Below are 13995 nucleotides of genomic sequence, written 5' to 3'. Positions count from 1 at the left end.
GTCTAATCCTCGGGGCAAGGGAGGGAGGGAGCAGCGGAGACGCGGACCGGAGTCAGGGACCGGAGTCAGGGTCCGTCCCCGCGCTTTGTCTGCACAAGTTCCTGCGGCACAGTGCTTAGGGCTGCTGAGTTCAACCCAAATTACTCCGGTGTAAGATACGTTAAAATACATAGCTTTTATCCATATTTTGTGCGGCCAGAACTCATCCTTTTGCTTTCAAAACATACGAAGGATGTTTTTAGGAAGAGCAGGTCCCTCTTTGTACACTCAGTCAGATGTTCCTGTATCCACAGACTACTTGTAATCCTGAAAATTCATGTATTTAAAATGAGTTGGAAAGATTGAACCTGTTTTAACAAATTTAAGCAACAGGTTCTTTGCAGACATAAACATTAGTTTAAATGTATCATAAAAGGTGGTTTTTTCAAGGGAGCGTTATTCAGTCTTTCCAGTTCTGTTAGGGGACTAACCCATCCACCTCCAGCTTCGTGTCTAGACTGCCCTCCTTTTCTCAGTGAATGACATTACTGCCCACTCACTCATTTGCACAAACCAGAGCCCGAATATTCTTAACTCTTTAATCTCACCATCTATCACCAAGTCCTATTCATTATATCTTAAACAACTCCATTGTTTCCATCTTTCTCTATTCCCAGTAGCATTACCTTAGTTGGAGCCACCACCATTTCACTAGGATTGCCGTTGCAGCCTGATAACTGGATTCCCTAACTAAGGTTTTCTCTACCAGCAATCTGTTCTCGACACTTTCTGGCTAGTGCTCATTCTAAAACAAGAATATGCTATTACTTTACTGCTTCAAACCGTTCAGTGGCTTTTAGAAACTTCAAGGAAAGACGATTTCCAGCTCCCAGAAGGGATTTGTAACTCCCGTTATCTCAGCCACCTGGTAGTTACACCTTTGTGCAATCCCCTCTTGTGTATGGACTGGGACTTGCTTCTAACCAATACAGTGGAATAAAGGTGACATAAAAGTCTAACCTGTGTCTTGCTAGGAGACTCCTCTCTTGCTGGCTTTGATGAAGTGGTGGTGATGTTGGGGAGGCCCATATGACAAGGAAATGAGGATGGCCTCCAGCCAATAGCCTGCAAGAACCGAAGGCCCTTGGTCCCACAACCTGCAAGGAGCTGAACCCTTTGGACAGCTCTGTGTGCTTGGAGGTGAATCATTCTTTGTACAGTCTTCCCATGAGAACCCTGTCTTGCCTGACATCTTGATAGCTGGCTGCAAAGGACTCACTTAAGCTGTACTCAGATTCTCACCCATAGAAACTATGAGATAATAAACGTGTGCTATTTTGGACCACTAAGTATGTGGTCATATTGTTATGCAGGAAATTTTAACTAATTCCACTTTCTAACATAGAAGAGGATCTTCTTTGTCAAAATCCACTCTGGGAATTGTCTGGAAGAGGGAAAATTGTTGGATTGAGCAACTATTGAAAAGTTGATTTGAAACCCACAGGAAGGCAAATGGCTACAGTTGGTCCTAGGAGGTGTGTGGCCTGTACACGTACTTTTAAAAAGCTATCCTAAGAATGATAAAGGAGGATACAGGAAATATCAAGCAAGAACTTGTCATAAAAATAAAAACAACAAAACTGTGTGTCAAAATATGATGGTTAATACTAGATTGGATAGCAGAATATGTAAAATTGAAAAGTGAATATCTAGAATATTCTAGTGAAGCTACAATATCAGGCTAGGGAACTCTACACTTCCAGAAGATATCAGGAAGGGAGAAAAAGTTGAAAAATATGAAAGAAATGTTAAGCAGTATGGAGGCTGACTAGATTTTATGAGAATCCAGAAGGAAAGAAAAACAGAGAGGAGGAACTATTTTAAGAAATAATCAAGAATTATGGAAAAATAAAAAATTAAAGACTTCATATTGAAACTATTCATAGTCAAACAAAATTATGAAAAGACACCACATATTACAGTGAAATCTAACGAAAAAATTCTAAAGCCTTCCAGAAACAAAACATAGATCACCTACAAAAGAAAACAATCACAATTTTAAAAAAAAAATCCTCAGTGTTAAAAACAGTGCCTGGAATAGTACCAGGTAGTGTCAGATCTCCATCAGCCCGGACAGTGGGAACTAACTGGTGTATTCCCGACACCTACCTTCCGGTGGGTTGCTGATGAGAGAACCTGAAAAAACCTAAACCTCGGCCGGGTGCAGTGGCTCACGCCTGTAATCCCAGCACTTTGGGAGGCAGAGGCGGGCGGATCACAAGGTCAGGAGATCAAGACCATCCTGGCTAACACGGTGAAACCCCGTCTCTACTAAAAATACAAAAAATCAGCCGGGCGCGGTGGCGGGCGCCTGTAGTCCCAGCTACTCGGGAGGCTGAGGCAGGAGAATGGCGTGAACCCGGGAGGCAGAGGTTGCAGTGAGCTGAGATAGCACCACTGCACTCCAGCCTGGGGACAGAATGAGACCGCGTCTCAAAACAAAACAAAACAAAACAAAACAAAAAAAAACCCTACACCTCTACAGCAGGTCGAATTCCTGACCTGAAGCTGAATACTTCCAGCATATTTGTTCAGGGTGTAGATGGGAATAAAGTATCTTTGCAGTGCTCTGTTCCCTCCGTCTCCCCAAACATCTGACACCCTAAAAGCCATCCAACAGCTATGGAGCCTGAGCGACACGTTGATTTGTGTTGTCACCTGACCAAGCCTAAAGACCTCCAGCTCAGTCCCTGACCTTCATCCCACCCCCCAGATGATAAAATTCAGACCTCTCTCCTGAAAGGCAGAGGTTAAACATTCAGGACTGTTTCTGGCCGAGGACTTCTTCCAATTAAAACTCCCACCGTGGGCTGTCTCCCCTCATTTCATTTTTCTAAAGGGGCAGAGGCCTCTTTCAGAAAATAATAAAATTTACTTTATTATTAGATTTACTTTTCTGATCTCTTTGAGAAATACAGGAATATTAAAGTGTGTTCTTAATTCCAGAACCACTCATTTTGCATAAATACCTCGTTGGGCAGCTTTCTAAGTGTGATTTTCCTGAGTCTCCCTTCGTTGGATCCACCGGAAGACTTGTCAGGGAACCTTTAGTGAGGGTACTTCTTCCTATTTTTCTTGTTTTTGGAGGCATACACATTATGCATAACTAAAACAATGGCTCGATTGTGTTTAACTTTGTATTTTTATTGTTGAGAAGAAAAAAAGTATCAATGTGAAAAAAAAAAAAACAGTGCCTGGCATTTTGTGGCTTCTCAACAAATAATAATTACATAAATAAATCTGGTTTGTCAATAGCAGGACTGATTACAAGAAGAAAATGTAATATTGATAAATAATATTGGTACATATTTATGGGGTACATGTGATATTTTGATACATACATAATACATGTAATAATCAAGTCAGGGCATTTGGGATATCCATCACCTTCAACATTTATCATTTCTTTGTGTTGGGGAAATTTGAAATGTTCTTTTCTAGTGATTTTGAAATATACGATATATTGTTGTTAACTGTGTTATTAAAGATTCTAACTTATTCCTTCTATCTAACTGTGTATTTGTACCTGTTAACCAACCCCTTTTCATCACCCTCCACACCCTTCTCAGCCTCTGGTAATCATCATGCTATTCTCTACCTCCATAAGATGAACTTTATTGGCTGCCACATATGACTGAGAACATGCAGTACTTGTCTTTTTATGCCTGGCTTATTTCACTTGACATGATGACATTCAGTTACATCCATCTTGCTGCAAATGATAGTATTTCATTTTTTATTATGGCCAAATAGTGTTGCATTATGTATATATACCACATTTTCTTTATCCAGTCATCCATTGATGGACACTTAAGTTGCTATTGTGAATATGGCTGCAATAAACATGGAAGTGCAGGTATCCCTGTGATATACTCATTTCCTTTCCTTTGGATAAACACTCAGTCATGGGATTGCTGAATCATATGGTAGTTCTATTTTCAGTTTTTAGGCTGGGTGTGGTGGCTCACGCCTATAATCCCAGCATTTTGGGAGGTTAAGGTGGGTGGATCACTTGAGGTCATGAGTTCAAGACCAGCCTGGCCAATATGGTGAAACTCCATCTCTACTAAAAATACAAAAACAAAACAAAACAAAACAAAAAGAACATTGGCCAGGTGCAGTGGCTCACGTAATCCCAGCACTTTGGGAGGCTGAGGTGGGTGGATCACCTAAGGTCAGGAGTTTAAGATCAGCCTGAACAACATGGCAAAACCCTGTCTCTACTAAAAATACAAAAATTAGCCGGGCATGGTGGCACATGCCTGTAATCCCAGCTACTCGGGAGGCTGAGGCAGGAGAATTGCTTGAACCCGGGAGGCGGAGGTTGCAGTGAGCCCAGATTGCGCCACTGCACTCCAGCCTGGGTGACTGAGTGAGACTCCGTCTCAAAATAATAATAATGATAATAAACAAGCAAAAAACAGAACAAAAAAAACTATCTGGGCATAGTGGCATGCGCCTGTAATCCCAGCTACTCAGGAGGCTGAGGCAGGAGAATTGCTTGAACCTGGGAGGGGGAGGCTGCAGAGAGCCAAGATCATGCCACTGCACTCCAGCCTGGGAGACAGAGCGAGACTCCATCTCAAAAGAAAAAAAAAGGCTGGGTGTGGTGGCTCACGCCTGTAATCCCAGCATTTTGGGAGGCCGAGGTAGGCAGATTACCTGAGGTCAGGAGTTCAAGACCAGCCTGGCCAACATGGTGAAACCCCGTCTCTACTAAAAATACAAAAATTAGCTGAGTGTGGTAGCACACACCTGTAATCCCAGCTACTCGGGAGGCTGAGGCAGGAGAATTGCTTGATCCCGGGAGGCGGAGGTTGCAGTGAGCTGAGATCATGCTACGGCACTCCATCCTGGCCGACAGAGTGAGACTCTGTTTCAAAAAAAAAAAGAAAGAAAAAATAGTTTTGCTGTATATAGTATCCTCGGCTGATCAGCATAAAAAAAATACACATTCACAACCATAAAAAATGGATGGGAGGTGGGGAAGAAACATAGGTGTGGGTTTTAATAAGTTAGATACAAGCACCAGGAGAATAAAAATAGGATGTATAATATTCAAAGCATAAGAAAAGAAGTGACTGGCCAGGTGCAGTGGCTCACACCTGTAATCCCAGCACTTTGGGAGGCCAAGGCGGGTGTATCACCTAAGGTTGGGAGTTTGAGACCAGCCTGACCAACATGCAGAAACCCCGTCTCTTCTAAAAATGCAAAACTAGCCAGGCATGGTGGTGCATGCCTGTAATCCCAGCTACTTGGAAGGCTGAGACAGGAGAATCGCTTGAACCTGGGAGATGGAGGTTGCAATGAGCTGAGATCGCGCCATTGCACTCAAGCCTGGGCAATAAGAGCAAAACTCCATCTCAAAAAAAAAAAAAAGAAAAGAGAAAAGAAGTGATTATTCCATGGAAACTGAGAGAAGAGGAATAAAAGAAACAGAAAGTATGGAAAAGAGAAAACACAACCCTGTCTCAAAAAAAGAAAAGAAAACACAAAATAAGACCTAGTATATAATTTATCACAATAAATGTAAATGGGTCAAACTTATCTATCAAAAGGCTGAAAATCTCCGTTTGGATTAAAAACTAGTAAGTAGGGCCAGACATGATGGCTCAACGCCTGTAATCCCAGCACTTTGGGAGGCCAAGGAGGGTGGATCACAAGATCAAGAGATCCAGACCTTCCTGGCCAACATGGTGAAACCCTGTCTCTACTAAAAAAACAAAAATTAGCCAGGCATGGTGGTGGGCGCCTGTAGTCCCAGCTACTCAGGAAGCTGAGGCAGGAGAATCACTTGAACCCGGGAGGTGGAGGTTGCAGTGAGCTGAGATGGTACCACTGCACTCCAGCCTGGTGACAGAACGAGACTCTGTCTCAAAAAAAAAAAAAACAAAAAAAGAATAAGTAAAAAAAACCAAAATGCAGCAATATGTTTTTTTTACAAAACATACATTGGAATTCAAGCAAAACAAAAATATTAAAATCCAAGTTATTACAAAATATAAACCAGGCTAATATGAACAAAAAATAGCCAGATAACAATGTTATTATTAATAAAATTAAATTTGGTCAGGTGCAGTGGCTCACAACTGTAATCCCAGCACTTTGAGAGGCTGAGGCGGGAGGATCACAAGGTCAGGAGTTCAAGACCAGCCTGGCCAACATAGTGAAACTCATCTTTACTAAAAATACAAAAATTAGCTGGGCGTGGTGGTCAGTGCCTATAGTCCCAGCTACTTGGGAGGCTGAGGCAGGAGAATTGCTTCAACCTGGGAGGCAGAGGTTGCAGTGAGCCAAGATTATACCACTGCATTCCAGCCTAGGCAACAGAGCAAGACTCCATCTAAAAAAAAAAAAAAAATTAAACTGAAGATTAAAAAAACATTATAATGGACAAAAAATTGACATTATTTTGTAAAATTTGAGAAGAGGTATGACCTATTGTATTTGACCTTATTTTTACTTTTTCTGTTTTTCCTTCCTTGCTTCCTGATACTCCATGATACTTTCATTTATTATATTCTTTTTGTTTAGAGAATTTCCTTTAGCCATTCCTTAAGGCTAAATCTGATAGCAACAAATTATTGTAGTTTACATACCTTTGAGAATGATTGGATTTCCTCTTCATTCCTGAAGGATAATTTCACTGGATACAATTCACAATTTGCAGTTCCTTTTCTTTTTTTCTTCAAGTTGACAGCACTTGAAGAATGTGTTATTTGTTTCTGGCCTTCATGATTTCAAACATGAAACCTGGTGTCATCAAATTGGTGTTCCCCTGGATGTAATGGAAACATTTCTGTCTGCTGCTGTTAATAATTGTTTTATCTTTAGTTTGCAGCATTTTAATTATGATGTATCTTGGTAGGAATTTATTTGACTTTATTTGGGGTTTGTTCAGCTTCTTGAATCTGTAAGTATATGCCTTTCATAATTTGGAACATAAACCAGATTTGGGAAATTATTTTCTGCTATTTCTTTAAATATTCTCAGTCCTACTCTTTTTTTTCTCTCCTGGGACTCTGATGTTAGGATTGCTGAATCTTGTGTCATTGTCCCAAAGAAAGGTCCAGAGGCTGTGTTCATTTATTTTTAGTCCATTTTCTTTTTGTTGTTCAGATTGGGTAAATTACAGTGATTTCTCCTCAAGTTCCCTGGTTCTATTATTTGTCATCTCCACTCTACTATCAAGCTCATCCAGTGAGTTTTAAATATTTTAGTAATTGTATATTTTTAATTTCATAATTTTATTTTGGTTCTTTTTTTATAACATATTTCTTTGCTAAGATTTTTTATTTTTTCATCAGTTTTAAGAAAATTTGTGATTTCTTATTGAAACTGTTTTTTATGATGGCTGCTTTAAATCATGACAAGATGATTCCAGAATCTGATTCTTCTCAGTATAGGCATTAGTCGATTGTCTTTTGTCTTTCAAGTTGTGATCTTCCTGTTTCTTGGGATGATGGGTAATTTTGGATTGATTTCTGGATATTAAGACACTTTGGGTTCTATTTAAATCTTTCATTTTTTAGAAGATTTATTTAGGTTTAGTATATGGTATACAGGCCTTGGTCTACTTTTTGTGGTGGGCTGTTCTTCCAGTGACTATTTAGTCTTCAAAAGCTTTGTGTCACTGTTTTGGTCCGCTCTGGGTTATCTACTGATCCCTGCTGGTGTTGCCTGAATGAGTGGAAAAAGGTTGCCCAGTCTGGGCCAAGGTGGGGAAAGGGATTCTTCAGTCCATATGGAAGTAGAGTGCTTCCTGTGTGGAGTCCTCTATCTTTATATGGTAGGATTTCCACCTGCCTGTACTAACCAACCACCTGGTGTCTCTAGGGGTGTGTGTGTGTGTGTGTGTGTGAGTGTGTCTGTGTGTTTGGGGTGGGAGAATAGGAATTCCCAGGTCTGATTGGGCTTGTGATTGCTGTGGCAGGTCCCTTGTGATGGTACTGCCCACCCACCTGTTGCTCTAGATGGGAGAGGAGAGTCTCAGGCCTGATGGGATCCCCTCTGGCTGCTTATGGTTAGTGGGGTTTCCAATCAATCCCTCCAGGCTTACCTGGTGTTGTTAGTGGGGCCCTTGTTCCACAGGGGGAGGAGTAAGTCTACGTGGGCCATCTTCTATTGCTAGGCTTGGGGTTATAAGATGCCCCACTAACATGATGTTCCTCCAGTCCTGGGGTCCCTCTCTACCCAGTCCAATTTCCTTTTCCTACCTGTCAGAGTTCTTGTTTGTTATTTCTAGTGTTCATAGTAATCAGCAGGAAGGAACGAGGAAAAATAAATCTACAACACCTTGTCTGGACATCTTATAAACTTATAAAAGGAATGTGAGATCAAGAAGGTATAATGACTGAAAGAAAAATCAATAACTATAGTAGGAAAATTTTACATAATCCTCTGAAAAACCAATATATCAAGAAGACAAAAGGAAAGAGAGCTTTAGGAGTTTCAATAACAGGATTATGAATCTCAAGATAATAGGTCTACATGCAACTTTACATGCAACAAACAGAGAATATACATTCTTTTCTAGCACGCATGCATTATTCAGGGAAGTTGACCATATGCTAAAATACAGATGATTCTTCAGTGAGATTTAAAATAATTCATATGCATCAATACCACTATATATAGAGAGAAATATCATGTAAGCCACATATGTAATTTTAATTTTTAGTCGCTCTTTTTTTTTTTTTTTTTTTTGAGACGGAGTCTCGCTCTGTCACCCAGGCTGGAGTGCAGTGGCGCAATCTCGGCTCACTGCAAGCTCCGCCTCCCAGGTTCTTGCCATTCTCCTGCCTCAGCCTCCCGAGTAGCTGGGACTACAGGCACCCGCCACCATGCCTGGCTAATTTTTTCTATTTTTTAGTAGAGACGGGGTTTCACTGTGTTAGCCAGAATGGTCTCGATCTCCTGCCCTTGTGATCTGCCCGCCTTGGCCTCCCAAAGTGCTGGGATTACAGGTGTGAGCCACCGCGCCCAGCCTAGTTGCTCTATTTTAAAAACTTTTTAAAAGAGGTGAAATTAATCACATAAACATATTTGTTTAACTCTACATATCCAATATATTTTATTTTAGCTTGCAATCAATATCAAACTTATCAATAAGATACTTTATATTGTTTGCACTGTCTTCATAATTTGGAGATTTTTTTTACACTTACAATGCTTCTCAATTCAGACTAGGCACACTTCAAGTGCTTGGTACACACATGGCTATATTGGCTGCCATTTTGGACAGCACAGATCTATTGCTCTTTGAAGATATTCAATAAAGTTAGAAATAAAAAAGAAAAGAGAGCTAAAACTTTTTTCTGAATATTAAAAACAAAAATAAAGGAAACCCCACAATACTAAGTAAATTTGGGGTTAAAAAGAAAATAGTGTAAGAAGTTACAAAATACTTAAACCCGAATCACAAGTTATTCAGAAATGTTAGAGTACATGTAGAAGAGTATTTAGAAAATATTTATAATTTAAATACATTTAAGAAAAATTGGAAACAAGTGAGCTAAGAAGTTTATTCAAGGAGCAGGTTAACCCAAAGGAATACGAAATACAGAAATAATAAATGCTCAAAAATCAAGGAAGTCATGTACACAAAAACCAATAAAAAGATTGTTGAAAAGCTGGGCTGGGCGTGGTGTCTCACACCTGTAATCCTAGCACTTTGGGAGGCCGAAGTGGGTGGATCACCGGAGGTCAGGAGTTCAAGACCAGCCTGACCAACATGGTGAAACCCCATCTCTACTAAAAATACAAAAATTAGCCGGGCATGGTGGCACATGCCTGTAATCCCAGCTACACAGGAAGCTGAGGCAGGAGAATCGCTTGGACCTGGGAGGCAGAGGTTGCAGTGAGCTGACTGCACTGCACTCCAGCCTGGATGACAGAGCAAGACTCCATCTTCAGAGCGAGACTCCATCTTAAAACAAACAAAGACAAAAGCTGGTTTAATGACTAGATTAATAAGATACACAAACTTCAAATGAGAATGATGAATTTAACAGAGCAGATGAAGTTATACAACTGCAGACTGAATAAACAGAAGGAGAGGCACAACGGACATTATTAACCACCAATACATTTGAAAGCATAGATGAAGTAGATAAGTTTAGGAAAATATGAAATAAATAAAAAGGTACAAAATGAAATTGGAAACTTCAATAGCTCAATTACCATAAAAGAAATTAAAATGTGGGGCCACACTCCAAATTCTACCAAACTTTCAATGAACCAGTCTTCTCTATCTTATATAAAAGGTGTTCTAAAACAACTCAGAGGAATAAAAAGAGATAAAGCGGTCAGATTTATTTTAGTAATTTAATATAAACTTGGTTCTTAAAACGGATAAAGATAATACAAGGAATAAAAATGAAAACTATAAGCCAATTTTACTTATGGACACAAGTACAAAACCTAAATAAAATATTAGCCAACTGACAACTGAATTTTTCTTTCTTTTTTTTTTTCTTTCGAGACGGAGTCTCTTGGCTCACTGCAGACTCCGCCCCCTGAGTTCACGCCATTCTCCTGCCTCAGCCTCCTGAGTAGCTGGGACTACAGGCGCCTGCCACCTCACTCGGCTAATTTTTTGTATTTTTAGTAGAGACGGGGTTTCACCGTGTTAGCCAGGATGGTCTCGATCTCCTGACCTCTTGATCTGCCTGCCTCGGTCTCCCAAAGTGCTGGGATTACAGGCGTGAGCCACCGCGCCCAGCCTCTTTTTTTTTTTGAAACAGAGTCTCATACTGTCGCCCAGGCTGGAGTGCAGTGCCACAATCTCCGCTCACCGCAAGCTCTGCCTCCCAGGTTCATGCCATTCTCCTGCCTCAGCCTCCCGAGTAGCTGGGACTACAGGTGCCTGCCACTATGCCCGGCTAATTTTTTTTTTTTTTTTTTTTTTGTATTTTTAGTAGAGACGGGGTTTCACTGTGTTAGCCAGGATGGTCTTGATCTCCTGACCTTGTGATCCGCCCGCCTTGGCCTCCCAAGGAGCTGGGATTACATGTGTGAGCCACTGTACCTGGCCAGCCAACTGAATTTTTTTTTTTTTTTTTTGAGACGGAGTCTCACTCTGTCACCCAGGCTGGAGTGCAATGGCATGATCTCGACTCACTGCAACCTCTGCTTCCCGGATTCAAGCAATTCTCCTGCCTCAGCCTTCCGAGTAGCTGGGATTACAGGCGCCGACCACTATTCCCAGCTAATTTTTCTACTTTTAGTAGAGACGGGGTTTTACGATGTTAGTCAGGCTGGTCTTGAACTCCTGACCTCAGGTAATCCACCTGCCTCGGCCTCCCAAAGTGCTGGGATTATAGGCGTGAGCCACTGCACCCGGCCAGCCAACTGAATTTAACCTATATCATGATCAAGTTGATTTTAACATCAGAAAATCTAGATATGAAATTTGCTACATTAATGGATTCTTATGGAAAAGTAAAACCAAATAACTAACTTAATAGAAATCATTGATAACGTTCAATATCTGTTCATAATTAGGTTAAAAGTTAGTTCCTTAATTTAGATTAAGAAAAGTTTATAACAAAGAGACAGCTGGAAATAGAGCAAGATGTCTGACTAGAGATGTATGGATCTTGCCCCCGCACCTCATATCCAGGAAGGACCAAGGTGATGAATAAACAGGTAAAACAGCTAAATTTTACTGAAATGTTGAAGGGAAAGCACTGGAGTGAAGTGGGGGAGTGGAGAGGCAGCTGAGGTGATTGGAAATCCAGGAGAGCAGTGCAGAGTTACCCAGCCTCTGCAGCCCCACTCCCTGACCCAGCTTCAGTCAGCCTGGAGACAGGAAGGTCTTCCCCTTACAGGAAAAAGGTAAGCAGAACAACTCCACCAGCCCCCATTGCCTTACCCACAGTCCTTACTACAGGAGAATGCCACAGTCCTTGAAAGCCCTGAGCCTAGTTTAGAGAGCTGTCTGAAATTTTTGCTACTGCACTGCTCTGGATTAGGAACAGAAAGTGTGTGCTCCCAACCTCCACTCACCCACTGTGAGCCAAGCTGTGGCATCAGCAGCACTGTGCCATCTTGAGACTACAGCCACCTCTGGAGTGCACCGTCCTATGGGGTCAGTAGCCACTGCACCTCTGCAGCATCAGGGCTCCATCTTCTTTCTACACATCTCACAAGGGTGGCTAAACTCCATAATCCCACTGTGCATAGATTGGGCTTAGGATCAACTGTGATTCTGGTCCTGCACAACAGAGAAGACGATCCCAACCATCTGTACTTTGAGACAGAGGAACCATGTGGCAATCCCACCCAGAGAAAATATGCTCTTGAGCCAGCCAAACTGCTGACCACCCTCCACAAAGCAGGAGAGGTCCTTGAGCCACCAAGCAGCTGACATGCTGCCCTGTCAGCAGAATGTCTATACTCCTGTGCCCACAGCCTGAGAAACAACCCTGTGGTACCCACTCCCATTGTTGACATGCCCCTGTCCTGCCCAAAGCCCCCATACCTGTGATCAGGGCCTATGATGCAGCATTGTGGCTTACTTCCTGCAGACATGCCCTTCAGGCTGGCTGACCAGCTGTCCAAGCGCATCCCAGGCCTGAGAAACAATCCCACAGGGTGCCCCTGGAAGGCACACCCTAAGGCTGATCCAGTAGCTGTACCCCCACATTCCCAGCCTGAAAAAGCCTTTCAGGCCACCCCTGGCCAACCCAGAAGCTATGAGCCCACATCCTGAACCTGAGAAAAACCCTGTGGGCCATGCTTAACAGACATGCACCCAGGCCAGCTGAGAAGCCATGTGTCCATGTTCAGGGCCTGAGAAACAGCTTCACAGGCTGCCCCAGGCAGACACCCCCCCAGGTCAGCTGAGCAGTGTGCCTACATCCCAGGCCTGAGAAACAGTCTCATGGGCCACTCCAGGACACACATCTCCCGGCCAGCCAAGCAGCTTTGTGCCTTTGTTGCAAGCCTGAGTAACAGCCCCACAGGCTTCGCCTAGAAGACATGCTCCCAGGACAGCCAAGCAGCTGTGCTCCTGTGTCCAGGGTCTGAGAAACAGTGCCACAGGCCATCACTGGCAGGCACCCTCTAGGCTGGCCAAGCAACGATGCATTCGTGTCCCCACCCAGAGTTAACAGTCCCATAGCCCCAACCCCAGTGAGCCAGACCCCAAGTTGGCTGACCCACCATGGGCACAAATGAGCCCCTGACTTGAGAAACAGCCCTGTGCAAAAGCCACATGACTGCCATCACCACCTCTTAGCCTAGGCCACTGAAACATTCACAAATATCACTAGCATGTTTTGTGTGTGTGTGTGTGTGGTTGTGTTTTTGAGACCGAGTCTTTCTCTGTCACCCAGGCTAGAGTGCAGTGGCATGATCTTGTCTCACTGCAACCTCCGCCTCCTGGATTCCAGCGATTCTCCTGCCTCAGCCTCCAGAGTAGCTGGGATTACAGGTGCCTGCCACCGCTCCTGGCTAATTTTTGTATTTTTAATAGAGACGGGGTTTCACCGTCTTGGCCAGGCTGCTCTCGAACTTCTGACCTCATGATCCACCTGCCTCAGCCTCCCAAAGGACTGGGATTACAGGAGTGAGCCACTGTGCCCGGGCTGTCACTTGCATGTATTACAGCTGAAGAAACTACATAGAGAATACACTACTGCATCCACCTAGAACGAAAGCCAGCACACTCCATTGAAGCAACACCCCAACACCCATATGAATAAATCTTTCCCTGTAGAACCTACTCCATGAAATTGGAAGAGGTGATTGTTTCATCATATGTGTATAAATCAATGTAGAGCTGGGTGTGGTGGCTCACGCCTGTAATCCCAGCACTTTGGGAGGCTGAGATGGGCAGATTGCTTGAGTTCATTCAGGAGTTCCAGACCAGCCTGGCCAAAATGGTGAAACCCTGTCTCTACTAAAAATACAAAAATTAGCCTGGCATGGCAGCACATGCCTCTAATCTCA

Source organism: Pongo abelii, chromosome 19 (genome assembly GCF_028885655.2).
Source record: "Pongo abelii isolate AG06213 chromosome 19, NHGRI_mPonAbe1-v2.0_pri, whole genome shotgun sequence".
NCBI classification, from domain to species: domain Eukaryota; kingdom Metazoa; phylum Chordata; class Mammalia; order Primates; family Hominidae; genus Pongo; species Pongo abelii.
Note: the sequence above shows the minus strand (reverse complement) of the source record.